The sequence below is a fragment of the Aulonocara sp. 'chitande type north' Nkhata Bay genome, linkage group LG10 (assembly GCF_057382095.1).
Source record: "Aulonocara sp. 'chitande type north' Nkhata Bay isolate Kocher_YH1m ecotype deep benthic linkage group LG10, A_spYH_male_GT1.1, whole genome shotgun sequence".
Classification (NCBI taxonomy): domain Eukaryota; kingdom Metazoa; phylum Chordata; class Actinopteri; order Cichliformes; family Cichlidae; genus Aulonocara; species Aulonocara sp. 'chitande type north' Nkhata Bay.
The window spans coordinates 25666642-25682136 of NC_141353.1; the positions used below are offsets into that span (position 1 = coordinate 25666642).

General features: G+C 39.3%; 1 long non-coding RNA gene across 3 annotated transcripts; it reads right to left on the bottom strand.

Annotated features, from left to right (window-relative positions):
- Positions 1-11612: 11612 nt before the first annotated feature.
- Positions 11613-14692, bottom strand: LOC147320985 (uncharacterized). 3 transcript variants are annotated; one of them, XR_015131304.1, is made up of 5 exons: positions 14404-14692; positions 13924-13959; positions 13403-13555; positions 12951-13041; positions 11613-12379 (listed from the first exon to the last, which is right to left on the bottom strand). It is a non-coding gene; the product is annotated as an uncharacterized LOC147320985 (long non-coding RNA). The 3 variants fall into 3 exon arrangements; XR_015131303.1 differs by having other exon boundaries at positions 13924-13987; XR_015131302.1 differs by lacking the exon at positions 14404-14692 and having other exon boundaries at positions 13924-14393.
- Between the last annotated feature and the right edge of the window lie 803 nt (positions 14693-15495).

Here is a 15495-nt window from a genome sequence, read left to right on the forward strand (position 1 = left end):
TAAGCTAACTCATATATGCTTAAGAAATAAATACTTTCACAAGCACAACTTCCTCATTTAATTAAACTGGCGAGGGAAAGTCAATATGACTGTGTTCGCAAATACTATTCACGAATGATGCATATGGAGAGGAAATTAACAGCTCTAATGCACCTAGTCTCTGTCTGCAGAGGAAATTTTCAAAAAGCAATAATATACCGTATGTTCTCTTTGCAATGTTATTAAATCCCATTTATGCTGTGATGAGTTCATTATGTTTGTCTAAGTGAGCTGATGCAGCTGTTTACAGTACTAAAGTGTCCCATGCGACCTTGTGCTGCTCTAGATGGAGATTCAATACCAGTGTGGTAGCATTTATCTATCAGCGTAGCCACCCAACTTACTCTGGTATTTCCCCCAGCTCAGCAGACTGATTCGCCTCAGCGCTGTCTCCTTTGGCAGATTGTCAAACTGCATTGATTAGGACAAGCAAATCCATTTTTATGCATTGCTCAAAAGTTGATTCAGGTGCATCATTTAAATTCAAAGGAGGGAAGCTGCCATCTGGTTGTATGTACCAAGTTGTATAATCATTTCTTTCTTAAGTTGTCAACCACTTTATGTGCCATTTCGTGGCTGGCATTTAGTAGTGATGAAGATGTTATCGTAGCTTGTTTTCCCCTTTTAGTGCTATGTGATGATTGCCTTTTATGAGGTTAGTAAGGACAATACTTTTGACACTAATGGTACTTATATAACCTGCTGTTTTTTATGCTTTTCACTCCAGCATCATCCACTTAGGTTATGCTGGGAAAGATGGGGAGAGGTTTTCCAAAAATGAACGTTAACAATTCTTCCAGCCTCCTACATGTCATTCAAGCAAAAATAAATATTCATGTTTTTGCACAAAGCAAAGCCAACATTACTGCTGAAACTGTCACGGTATGGCATGGCACACCGTGGGGATGTGGGGAAGGAGGACCCAGGCGCGGTGCTCTATGTACAAACAGTGTTTATTTACAGAGTGAAAACAACATAACAATAAATCCCCGTATTCTCCCAGACTCCCGTGTCGTGTCTCCCGTGAATAGTCCGTGTGCTCTCTGCTCCCGTGTCAGCACCCCCCGGTGCTCGCTGCTCTCCGTGCCTTCCACGCTCTTCCTGCGGGAAACAATAGCGCAGCTGTCAGGACACTCAGAAATGGCAGGCATACACTTTCTGACTAAACTTAGACAGGGTGACTAACGTGGAGTCTCATGCAAATGATCCCGCGTCGGTGGGAGCTCCAACTCTCTCCTAAGTAGCTCCCCCGACGAGGCCTGATCAGCAGCAGGTGTGTGACTTCGGGTGTGGCCAGTCCTTCCGCAAGGCCACACCCCTCAGGCCTGCAGGTGGCTGAGCTCCATCCTCCAAGCATACCCGCAGACACACACACACACACACACACTCACATCTACAAGCATGGAGAAGAGCAGCAGCAACACCAAAATACATATAATAATAATAATATAATTCATAACTGCTCAGGGATCCTGGGTTGCTCAGACCCAGGACCCTGACAGAAACAAAACTGAGATGCCCTTGAAATGACACAAAAAAAAACCCCAAACAATAAAATCCCACCCTACTGTATACAAATATGTCCACTTCATAGTCTCTCTTTACAAGTCTTTAGTCTTAAGGCTCCTTGCACCTAGTTTACTTGCAATTGTAACCCTTGCAAATGGTGGCATGCCCTAAAAGTGACATCACAATTTGTGGCACGTGTCACGCTTTGGTGTTGCTTAGGCTTGTCATGGATATTTTTAAACCTGGCACGAGCAGTTTGAAGACACGAGTGTTCTATCATGAACATGAAAAATGCAGAGATCCTCAGATAACATTAGTATTATTTTTGTCTAAATAGGACCTATAATAATAAGAATGTACCAGTAGCTCAAACACTTCCAGTAATAAATAAATAAACCTCATAGTCTTTATGAAGAACAGATCAGATGCAAAACTATTGGTTTAGACTGCATCAGTTTGTGGCTACTGAAGGATAACTAAAATATTGTGGTTTGCTTGTTTGGTCTGTATTTCCTTCCTCAATGTATTTACCCCCCAATGTCCCCATTATGACCTCCAACTAATTGTGGGACAGATATTGTAAACATCCTGGCGGACACTGTTTTACTTTGATTTAAAGGTGTGTTCTTGTTTGGATAGATCTTTGAAATAATGCATCATGTATGGTCACTTTTGCACCAGACTAGTGATAACATGGCCATAATTCTGAATGCAACTTGATGGGATCTTGGAATGAAGCACCTAGTTCTTTGTTTTCATCTAAAAATCAATCCAATTAAAAATGACATTTATTGAGAGCCAGAGAGAAGAGCAGGAAGCAACAATTAAAAGCTGTGTCTGCACTTGTCATACATTCCCTTTAAGATGACATTTAGTGAGCACAAGCAGATAATCCAGGCAAAATGTTCATGTATTTACAACCCAGTCATATGTCAGTCAATGGTATCCTATGTGTTGTTTCCTCTCCTTGAGGTTAAGAAAGGTTTATCTCAGGACCCAGCAACTTTGCATTGCCAGTGGTTTATCCATCCATAGTTACCAAATGTCACTGACCTTCTGCAGCCTCTGGTCACCACATCCCTGCCAAACATTCCCTGTGTGGATCCAGATTAACAGGCTGTCCTTCAGTTTTGTGAATTAAATGTATAACTTTCTAAACTGAGGAATTATATTTCAGGCATTAAATCAAATTGTATTCCCTACTGAACCAATATGATATGCTGTGTACAATTTTTTTTAATATATATACACCGAACTGTTAGTACTGTGTCATCCTCATTTAGACATATTAGTAAGCGATCTTATAAGTGATAGTGGGTAGGGGAGACAGGACTAGACACTAATTACATGTAAATTTATACAAATAGTAAAAAATATTGATTGAATGCTCTTACCAAATTCTACGCAATTAAATGTGTTTTAAAATTTCCCAGATCAAAAAAATAATTAAAACAACCTAACATTAGTGGATGTCAGTGAGAAAGAGAGACCAGCTCAGCAGCTTAGTAGACAGACAGCCAGTGCAGATTCGTTTCTGATAGGTCTTAACTCCCCCTCTGGCTCTGACATGGGAGGTTAAAGATATCACTGAGGCAGAAAATGTCATGGGAAATCAGCTGATATTAACTCTACAATATTCTACTTTTTTTCTGGTTCAGCTTTAAAAAAACAGCTTTCAAACAATGTCTTAATCATTGAAATACTTTTCAACCTACAGTAATGGCTTTTGCTAATTTTAGAGTGGATGTGAAGGCTGTGAACAATTGAAACAAATGACATTAAAGTTGCATTAAAGCTGAGTTGCTTCATATATATCTTGTTTGTTGCACTTTCTCCCTCTGTTTCCATTTATGAAAACAATTAGAGGGAATTAAGTGGCTGAGACAGATAACGGTGAAACGAGTTCAGATTAATGAACAGAGTTTAGAAAAAAGGGGGATAGAAAAACAAAGAGCAAAGAATTCAAGTGGGTGTCGAGAAAACTGGGTAAGGAAAACTGCCTGACAGAAACACTGATGGGTGAGATGGGAAAAAAAAGAAGAGAGACAAAATGATCAAGAAAAAGAAAGAGGGGTGAGGGAGGTACAGGGGAGAGTAGACAGTGATAGAAGGAGATTGATAACAGCCATGAAAAAAGGAGATACAAAAAGTAGAATCACAGCAGGGAAGAAAGCCACTTTGGAGACAAAGAAAGAAATGGAAGAAAGAGCGAAAAAGGCCGGTAAAATGGGAGCATATGTGTTTTACAGGGAGAAAGAAAGAAAGAGAGAAGAGGGAGGGGGTGGTTTTAGGGTCATTGTTCCTCGCAGTTTGAAAAAAACCATTAGCAGTGTCTGCCTTAGATTTCTGCCTATTCCTATTACCATCACAGCTGGATGCAGCCAAGTGTGAGACCTGACTCTGTCTAAGCAGACGTTCTCCTCCTCTCCTACTGTACTGACTCACACACACTCTTTGTAGGGAGCATGCACAGAGTATCTAAAATATTTTCTTCTTGCCTTTCAGGTGTGCACACACATTTATTTTTTAAATATCACACATAGAGTGAGCCACAACTCTTTCTAACTTGCCCAGCAATCTCTCGTTCTTTCCCAGCCGGGTTCAAACCCAGGTTAGCTGCTGACAGCAATGCCTCCTTAGGATCCTACTCCAACCACTACCAGCGACATGGTATAAAAACAAAATAAAAACGTTTTTTTAAAAAGACCTAAGTAGCCGCTTAAAGTACTTCTGTGTGACTGGTGATGTGTTTCACATAAGAAACTGCCTTATGAATGATTTGTTAGCGCTCAATCATTGATGAAGACTCAGAGATCTGATGAGGTGCTCTGAGCCGCTCGGTCAGACAGTCGGCTGGTGGGTTGGATGGTTTCCAGCAACGAAACGGTAACTTTTGCATGCAAGATTCTAGTAAATGCACAAATGTTTCCCTTTGGCATAGCTGATGCATGACGAGATCACAGCTGGTAATAGGATGTGATGAAAGCCTATGTGAGTGTGTGTGTGCATGTATGTGTGCAAACCCACTACTCTAGGGTCTACAATACAGCTCAAGGCAAAGGGATCGTATCACTCTGCTAAACGTGATTAATTAAAAAAGCTCTTTGCATATAATTAGCATTAAGATGTGTGTGCTTGCATGGAGATCATTATAAGCACACTGCTCTTGCACTGTTCTACATAAAGTCGTTTAATTGGTTTTACACCACTACCTGTAGGTTTAAACTCTTTGTCCCATATATCTGCAAAGTGTGAATTCTATTCATAAATAAAATACGCAGTTCAATACCTCCGGGGGCTTTTATTATATTTGCGGACTTTGATGTTTCCACTGCCATTCTGGAGGTTCTTTATTAGATCAACAGCAGTAACAAGAGCTCCAGCAGATTCCCCACAGCTATTTAAAGAGGTTCGGATGTCGGGGTAAAAGACGGTAGGGCACAGAAACAAAAGGGGAAGAGAAAGAGGTGTTGGGGGGGGATGAAAGGAGCATGAAGAAGAAAGAGAAAATTGAAAAAGATACTTTTTAGTAATCAAATTACTAACGTTTAGTGGGTTGAGATGGAACGAGTGCAATTGCAGCATTGAAAATACACGCGTGCCACAAAGAGAGGAAGGGGCAAAGAAAGCAACACATTGTACCTCTGACCTCAACTCTCATTGTTTTACATGCTACAAGTGCAACATAATCAAGTCCCCATTTAAATACTGACTATATAAAGTCATTCTCAGATTTGAAGACTTGCTTAAAGTACTTTGCAAACAGTATGACTCCAAAAAGAAGGAAAGCTATAAGACTCAGAGATAAAATAACACTAGAAGACAGTAATGCAACATTAAACTGGCACATAATGTGCACATGCCAAGACTGGAAGGTTCTGCAGTGTGTGATTAAAGATGCCCAGAACTGCTGCAGCCAATACATAAGTATCAGTATCTTACCTCAGGCTGTGAGACTGCCGAATTCACTCCTCACACGACACTGTGACAACGGGAAAGAAGATTTTTATTACAATCCCATTTTGCCACAATTCTGAGCAGGCTTTGAGTATGCTGTACTTCAAGTTAAGCATCAAATTCTTCCATTCGCTTGTAGTGGTGCAACACTAGACTGTCACAGATTGTCCAAATTAAACTGTAATTTTTATTAAACTGTTTATCTAATCGACAACAGTTATGATTTATTTCATCTGCCGATACAGATGTCTGTTTAATCAGTACACAAGCTTGCTTTGTTTTACTTGCATGCCTACATAAAGTGTGTGATTTGTGTTCTTTCAGTGCTTCGTTATTATAAATTTGCTTAGTATCAAATAAAATCTTAGAAAATGTTAAATCAGAAACTGAATCTGCTAAATTTCTAGAAATGCTGAGTAAAAGGAAGCAAAAACAGAGAAAATAAAATACAGCATGATAATTACCAGGAACATTGGCTCAAAATATGATTCATCCATGTGTGGAACAGATGGCGTGTATGTGCAATTTTTGTTTCAGAGGAAAGTAGAAGCATTTGCTTCTTTGACATAATCAGTGTACTTCACCGAATGCCAGTTTTGAGGTGAGTAGTTTGCACAAAGGCCCCGGGATAGATTGGCAACCTGTCCTGGGTCTTTACCCGCCTCTCACCCTCTGTGAGCTGCAACAACCGTGACCTGAATAAGTGATTAAGAAAATGGATAGACTGATGGATAGTTTACACAAATTTTTTAGAAACTTGAGAAACACTAAAAGGGCAGACTTCAAGTTCTGTGAGCTGAGCTATTCTTCTAAAAAAAAAAAAAAAAAACAACAACCCAGAAAGTCAGACACTAACAGAGAGAAGAACATCACAACTGAATAAGCAAGACGGAGAAAAAAGAGCATAATGGCTAGAGACTTTTCATTTTGATGAGACGAGCTGCAGAGAGGAGACAGAAAAACAAAACAGAAAACAAAGTGACAGAAAGCAAGCAAGTGGTTTCAGGTTTCTCAATGAGGACACGGCCAGGGCAAAGCTGCTCTGCTAGATTAGCCGGCGTTGGAGTTTTCGCCCCTGCACGTCTGAAGAGAGCCAAGTAAAACTCATCCCTGAGCCTGGCGTCCTGCCCCCCAACAAATAAACCTCATAATGGAACTCTATCGGGCTCCAAGTGGGAACATTCATTTTCATTACCGCAGGTTTATCTGTCCCTGCATGCTCTAACGCCGCAGTGCAGGGGTACGCTCAGGTACTGTAGCAGATCAGAAACTGGGGTTGAAGGAAAAGACTAAAAATAAGTGAGAGAGGAGGGGGAGGACAGGTAAGGGGTGCTGGCTCATCTCTCAGCAAGTGTTTTCTTTGTTTTTCCTCTGTTAAAGCTGTTTTCAACTCCACATATGATATTCATCTTAATCACAGGACGTGAAAGCATAATTTCATTTTTTCTTTTTTTTTGGGTCAGGCAGATGGTACCTTTATTGAGGAGATTAATCACCATGCTGCACAACATTAATAAAAGCAAATATTTGAAAGGAAAATGTAATTTGCCTCAAGTGCACAGCTAGTGTAAATAGGTGAGTCAGGGCCAGAGAAGGCAGATAGCCCGTGGGTGGATCATAATTTATTCTCTCTGTAGCGCCTGTTGAGCCTGAAGCTGGCAGAGCAAAGCAGACAGGGAGACTAATGGGCATTCAACCACCTGGCAGCAAACCTGGGATCACGGAGCACAGCAGGCCAAGAGAGGATGCACAGTGTTAAGTTTTGTTCGTGTTTTGGTCTTATTTTAATTTTTTTTCCTTCCGAGACATTTTTGAAGTTAGCAGAAAATTTATGTTCACATCCTTGCAGTATACTTTGTATTTGTACGCATATTTGCACATAAACTGTTCCGCTTATGATCTACTACTGATAAAAAAAGCACATTTATTTCACTATGAAAGCAATTACTCTTTCTTTAATTCATAAAGTAGGAAGAACTGGTGACTGATATGCAGAGATCTGTTGTTCTGAACAGATTAGGGTAAAACCTATCCCAAAGTTCTCTTGGTGCATAAAAGCAACACTTTTTTTCAAGACTGCACATCAAAAAAAAGATGCTTTAAATTTATTTTTCTATTTTTAATTTTATGTTGACAACATCGGCCCTCTGAGCTCTTAAAGTAAAAATAGCCAGCGTTCAAAGCTTTTGTCTTTTGTGATGTGCAGACCTTTTTAAGAAGCACCACAAACACAGTGTCTTACTTTTCCACAGATGGGAGATCAATGGCACAGCTTTTCATCAGTTCAGCAGCTGCAAATTGATAATGTGATATTCTATCAAAACGTCATCCCTATCGATGTCCTCTGTCCATGAAATTACAATCTGAAACACAGGTGACATCAGGAAGCAGTGCACAAGTGCCGATCGTGGAGTCATGCCAGACGAATTGCCGTCAGCGGGACGGGTGGTAATTTTGCTGAAATTTGGAACATATCAGGGAAATGAAAGAAGAAGAGCAGCACCTGAGCAGCACCCTGGAGACATGGAGGGCCTATCACTTCAAAGATGAGTGCTTTTAGGAAGATTTTCCATTCCCGTTATGCCATATGGAGAGACAGAAGATAGGGCAAAACAATCTACACCTTTATTACTAGGTGGTTATGAAAAGGAATATAAAGGCCGGAAAGTGAACATAGATGGAATGGATCCAGAGGAGTGCTCGCCCCAACAGCACTCTGTGTGTCAGTCTCTGGCTTTTCATGTGCATGCTAATCGAAGCAAAGGGAAATAAAGAAATCTTTACCATGAATAAAAGTAAAAATGGCTCAGCAGTTGGTTTTATTTTGAATTTTTTATGCAAAAAAGGTCAGGATATTTTTGTACTGTTGGTTACTTGCGATTTCCACACAAAGTTTGTTTTCTTTAGACTCTTTTAATTGCACTGCAATTTAAGTCCTTAACTTGGACCCCCTGGTGTAACAACACTTGTTTGATGAACTGAAATGACAAATGAAATTAATATGCACTTATAGCAAAGTCAATAATTATTTCTGCTCCTTTTGCACATTGTACTCTATTATCACTGCTAGAAATAGTTCACGCTATTTGAATTGTCTTTGTGCTTTCAAACTGAATGTAACATGTATAACATGCTAATGAACACACATCAAATGTTTAACCTGAGAAGCAGAATTGTGGCTGTTAATTGATGGTTAAGTTTGTTGTATGGCTAGGTTGTCATGGTTGGACATTCCTCCTTGGGCTACCTGCCTGTTATGTTTTTGTGTGTGCGTTTCTATTCTTTTCTTCCCCGCTTGTTTGTTTACGGAAGTTCACGCTTCAGGAAGAGCGAGAGCTGAGCGACCTCTGACCTGGAAGCACCTTCACACTTAAGCCGGCACACCTGCGCCTAATTTTCCATCCAGCTGCCTCTAATCATCTTCCATCTTGGGCAGTGGTATTTAGTGGTGTGATCGGGTAAAAGTCAGCGCTGGATTGTTCCACTAAGCTTGGCAGTACAGAGAGCTCTGTGAAAGTAATATTGTGGCAATATTCTGATCTTTCGCAGGACCCGTGCAGAACATCTGAAACATGTAAGACTGATGTTGCGCCACCTGCTGGAGAAGCGGCTTTTTGTCAAAGGTGAAAAGTGTGAGTTCCACGCCCCTACTGTCTCTTTTCTCTGCTTTTTGTGGAACAGGGGCGGCTGCGAGCGGACCCAGCAAAGGTTAAAGCAGTGGTGGAATGGCTGGTGCCCCAGACCCGCAAGGAAATGCAGAGGTTTTTGGGTTTTGCAAATTTCTACAGACGTTTTATCCGGGACTTCAGCAAGGTCCCAAACAGTAGGGGCTTTCAGTTTTTGGTGGATTGAGAAAGGTAGAGTCCAGAAGAGCGTTCATGGGTGCTGATATCAAGCTGGATGGTCGCTATCCTTTTTCATACAGAAGATGCTGTATACGATTATTGCAAAGAGAATTCCAAGCATTTAGCTACTTTCACTTACTAATTAATTACATAAATCAAGTTGCCAATTTTTCATACATTTCCTTTCTTTTACTGACATTTTGGAATTATGTCAGGGATGAACAAACAAAACTAAATATGAATGCCTGTACCACATTGGAAGCTGCCTCTGCAACACCTGTGCTGGCTTTAGAGATGATGTTTACCTCATTTCAAGGCTGACAGCTCATCAAAATGAGTCACAAGATGCACCTCAAGATGAAAAAGCCACGGCTGCTTTCATTTAAAACATCTGAACTTGAGATCAAAGAATGCAAAACACTGGGTGTTCTTTCAAATTCCGAAGGGTGCTGATGTTTAAATGATTTTTTACCTTCTTTTTTTGAACATCAGATTGGATCGAATGAATGCACTTATATTATCTCATAGATGTTGATTTTACAACTAAAACGGTTTTATCAATATGAGAAGCATATGATGATGAAGATTCTCCAGGATGTGCACAGCCTCTTGCTTGATGATAGGATATGCTCCCTTACAACCCCACCCAGGATTGTGGGTGGGGTCGGGATAAGGACAGGATGGATGGATAGATGGGTGGATGTCAGATGTTTCATATCAAAGTTAGTTGTAACTGATGGGAAGGAGGACATCAGGCACAGTATTTTAGTGCTTATAAGTGGATGGCCTCTAATAGTACCAAAGTTTCCTGCTCTGAATTATTTTATATAATGGACTGATTGGAGGTGCTCGAGAATTGGAAGATGAAAGGACAATGTGATTAAATGAGTTTATCTGTGAATTCACCTGTTGAATCCGCCTGGGTCTAACATTGATTGCTTCAAAGAATACAGCCCAGATTGAAACTGCAATTTAATTTGAGTTGATTATTTGCCCATGACATGGCTGCATTTGTACTGGTAGGCAACAAAGATTGTAATGGCACACTGGATTCTCACGGCAAATCAGAAGATCCAATCAAATTAGTGTCTGGGAAAAGATACGCTTCAACAGTATTATAGTGAATAGGATTTTCTTATATTTTTCAAGCATCAGTACTGCCAATTGTTTAAGATGTAGAGATTTTTTTTCTCAACTTTATTCAGTATACATTCAACACTTGAGCGATTGTGGCTCAAGAGTTGGCAGTTTGTCTTGTAATCGGAAGGTTGCTGATTCGAGCCCCGGCTCGGACAGTTTCGGTCGTGTCCTTGGGCAAGACACTTCACCCATTGGTGGTGGTCAGAGGGCCCAGTGGCGCCAATGTCCGGCAGCCTCGCCTCTGTCAGTGCACCCCAGGGTGGCTTTGGCTACAATGTAGCTTGGCATCACTAGTGTGTGAATGGGCGGATGACTGAATGTGCAAAGCACTTTGGGGTCCTTAGGCACTAGTAGAGCGCTACACTGAAAAAAATATGTTGTTGGATTTACTTAATTCAATGGTGGACATTTGTTGCACACAGATGTTTTGCTTTGGCAGCAACTTAAACAATTGAGTTAAATTAACACAATTTATTCATGTTCAATAAACCTGTGCAATTTGTGTTGATAAAATGTGACTTAAACATGTTTTGATGAAGTAATTTGAGCTCTTGAAATATTTTAATCCTTCACAATTTTCTCACTTTATCCCAACACCATTCAATAACTTTTACCCAATACTACTTGGTCACTTAAATGCTACATGTTATCTTCAAATTACATTTTGCTATTATATTCTAGCATCAAATACACAATTTTCAAATGGAGGCCTTATAACAGATTGTATTGTTCTCTTCCAAGATGGTTGCTGGCATCCACCAGTAACCTTTCAAAACAAAATGTCTAATTTCACTGCATTGACAGTAGGTAAAGAATTAAACTGACATTACTCCTCCACTGAATCTACATAAATCAACAGTTAAATAATGTCAGTTCTTCCGTGTTCTCTGGAATCAATCACAGCAAAGAAATTAGACTGTTTCTTTTGAAAAATGTTGGGAAAGAACAAATCAAAACATTCTATTTAAGGCCTCTGACGTCAAGATTCAGTTAAACAACAATTATAACTAAACAATTTGAGATAATGTTAGTTTCCATTAACATTAAATTAGGTTACTGAATTGGCAAACACCTTCCTATTAACACTACCCATTTTACCCCAATAACTAAAGAAATTAGCACTTGCAGGTCAAAACCTTTATTCAAGAGATGCAAAAATAACATTGATACAGTGACTGTCAAAAATTACAGCACTGATCATACTGTGACATCTTGGTTCAAAACAGCACACTTAGAAATATTCAACGTTCTTTACTTCAAATGAATGAAACTGAAAATACCATTTCACACGACCCATATGGGATATTTAGACTGCATAACTGTTCATGCTACATCTCTTCACTAGTAAAAGAAAGAAAAAATACAAAGAGAAATTTAAAAATGCTGCCAAAATGCTGTACAGAGCAAAAGGAAAAACAAACAACAACAACAAAAACGGCTCGTCCTCATGGCAGTTGCAGAGTTTATAAAAATGAACCCTGCGATCCGTTTCTGGAATTGAGCTTCAAAATGCAGCAGAACAAGTGTGAGATTTAAATGTCCTCTCACCTAGAGCTGATCAGCTTGCATGCATAACAGTGAGCTTTCCTTGCAGGAGCAGTTTTGTCTCAGTTGTGAGTTTTTCTTGAGAGCTGAGTTGCTTCCAACTCCATTACCACCCTTTGAATCACCTCAAAAGTGTAGCAGAGTTGTGATGGGTAACTCATATTGAAGGAATAAAAAAGGTCCAAACAGCATGGCTACTGCAAAGGTCACGTTATCCAGATCTTGAAGAACTACTATACCCTCGATGATGATGCCAACATCAGAAAAGTCATTGCCTGGTGCATCCTCTGGAGACAGATGTTCATTGTGGTTTTCTCAATCTGTGCAGTGGCCTCAGTCAAGTCCTGGTTAAACACAAAACATTTCTTTAAGATTCCTTTTTAAACTCATCTCTTTTTAATCTACCAGTTCTAATGTTAGAGTAATTTAAACCAATGCAAGCAACATAGTAAATAGCTATAGCCAAAGAGTTACCTGCCATGCTGCCATTCATGGTCTAACAGAGTTTCTAAGACAGAGTGAAAAACATAATAATTTCAAATGCTTTACATTAGTTTTTGTTAGAAAGACACCGGCCCATCAGAAATCCAGGTTTTGTCACTCAGAAGATGTTAGAATTTAGACTTTCAGCCCCACAATTTGGTTAGCTGTTGGTCTTTTTTTTTTCCAAACAAAAGCTAATGTAAATACTGGTGGGATTTTCCTTTGTTCACTAGAATGACAAATTTAAAGTTTTTTCACACTGATGTGACCCCTAATATAGGGGGGGGGCGGCCGAGTTCACTACCAGGCCTCATGTGAACTTCAAATTATTAAAGAGGACTACTGGTCCTAACTGGTCCAATGAGGATCAAGTGGATAACTAAATGCATTTTTAAATGTTGCAAAGCCACAATCTACTCATAAAACACTCACCATGAACTCCTGCGTGGAGAAGATGTTGCAATTGTCTTTCACACGGATGCGGAGCACTTTGATGAGACTCCCTTCGAGCATTAACGTCATCCTTGAGTATTATAACAAAGAAAACAGAGATTTGTGAACTTTTCAGTAGCACAGAAGAAAATGATCCCAGACAAAAACTTAAACCAGTCAACATGCAACACCAGCATCTACAAAGAAATATCAAAAGTTTCTGTTTGACATCAACTTTATGGATATATAGTTTCCAGAACATTTATTTTTTTAAAAAGATAAATTTTTCTCAGTGGGCCAGTAAATGCATAACGAAAATTATGGCATCCTTTCGGTGGAATCAGTACTCACGGGTAATAGTTGACTGTTTCAATGGATGCAGCATAAAAATCTTTTACTGACCTAATGCAATACATATACACTTTGTAGTTAAAGAATTTTAAAGTTCTTACTGTCATCATGGCAGCTACATCCTTTAGCTTTGTGCCCTGTTCCCCCGATCACTTTGCAAACACTTTCAGCAGACTGTCAGAGAGAAACTCAGCTCCGTCAGAAACCTTGACTGTAAAGGCATGGTTGGGATGCACTGGAATGCTGCATTTCATCTAAAATGACATAAAATTATTTTGAAATAACAGCAGGCACTGTGCTTGGTTAATCAGTAATGTTTTGTTGAATAAAAACTGTGTTTCCAGATCTTATGGGATTAAAAAAATCCAAAGATGTTTGTTTCTGATTTGCAACCCAAGAACCCACAAGTTACAACCTCATTTTAGTTCAAGTGTGCATTAATGTGAGTCCCAGTAATCACCTTTCTGACAATACATACAGGTTAAACCTATGGCAGATTTTGGATTTCTCAGTTGTATTAATAGGGTGGTCTATTTGAGTATGCATGCACCTAATAATTATAAAAAACCTATTATAATTAAGTTACAGAAACCTTAAGCGAAAATAGAATATACTTTCTTACCATAACACCTTGAACCCACAATCCATCAGCTGACTCCTGGTGAAATGCAGAATAGAGGTCATCTCTCAATGTGCAGCAAAAAAAAACAAAAACAAAAGGACAGCAGGTGAGGGCAGGAGGGGTAGGGATGTAAGCTAGCATAATGCCGCCGATGATATTAGCTAAAGCTGTTCAATGTCCAAAATCTCACTAACACCACGGTGCAGTAAATACACAATGTAACTGAAGAGTCAGTTGGCAAATCTATTCACACAGAAAACCAAATTATGTTATGAGTGCCTCGTAATTAGGTTTAATGTGATATTACGGCTCTTGTGCCAAAGACAAATTCAAATGAAAAAGCGCCAATTCTTTGACAACAGATAAAACAGCAAATAAGCTAACGGCTCTTTTTTAGCATGTTACATGGCGGCACTCTAGACGTTTAACTACATTTGGCTGAAATATGGTAAACATTAATTCAAAAAAATCAAGACATACCAAAAAACGTAGAGTTGGCTGCTCGACTTGACTGAGATGGATGCATTTTTTAAACCACGATCCAAAGCCCGCGAGATGAAATCACGCGTGGTTTCACGAGATTTAACGTTGCTATCTTATTGACTTACTTCACCTGAACATGATATGAACAATTTAATACACCCTTTCTGCATATCATGTAGTTTTTACACTATATAGTTACATTTATCTTTAAAACATGAGGCAATTGCGTTAAATACATGCAAGATGCTTACATAAATCCAAGAGATGGCCAGTCCCTTTTTTTCAGTGTATACAAATACAGTCCATTTACCATTCTTTGAGGTGCTCCCTTTAGGGGTCATCACGTCTCATATCTCTCCATTTCACCATATTCCTAGTTTCGTCTTCTATCACACCAACCTGTTGTCCTGCTTCACTAAATCCATCAACCATGTCGGTGGTTTTCCTCTTTTACCTATTGCCTGCCAGTGTTGCTTTCAGCATCCTTTGTCCAGTATATCCACTACCCCTCCTTTGCACAGGTCCAAACCGTCTCAGCCTTGCCTCTCTAACTTTGTTTGCTCATGCTCAGCTGTCCCTCTGATGTACTCATTTCTAATCCTGTCCCTCCTGGTCAAGCCCCATGAAATCTTACCACCTTCATCCACCACATCCAGCTCAGCCTCCTGTATTTTTACTAGTCCTAGTTTTTTTGTTGTTGTTGTTGTTGTTGTTGTTTTTCTAAATACTCTGCTCTGGTAAAATCAGAGAAAGTACAGGATATGAAATGTATTCAACAGTGTTGGTCAAGTTACTTTAAAAAAGTAATTAGTTACTAATTACTGATTACTTCTCATATACATCTTGAAATTAAGTAATCCCGTTACTTTACTGATTACTTATTATCAAAAGTAATTACTTAGTTACTTTTTAAAAACATGATTCACAAGATGAATACATAATAAAGAAATAGACCTCTTTTATGCATAATCCATCATATAAAATTAAATCAAATCTAACGAATTTCAATTCATAATAAAAATTGTCTCTACCAGTCGATAGCAGTAGATGGATGGCCTTTTCTGAGCCAGGTTTCTTCCACTGGAGGTT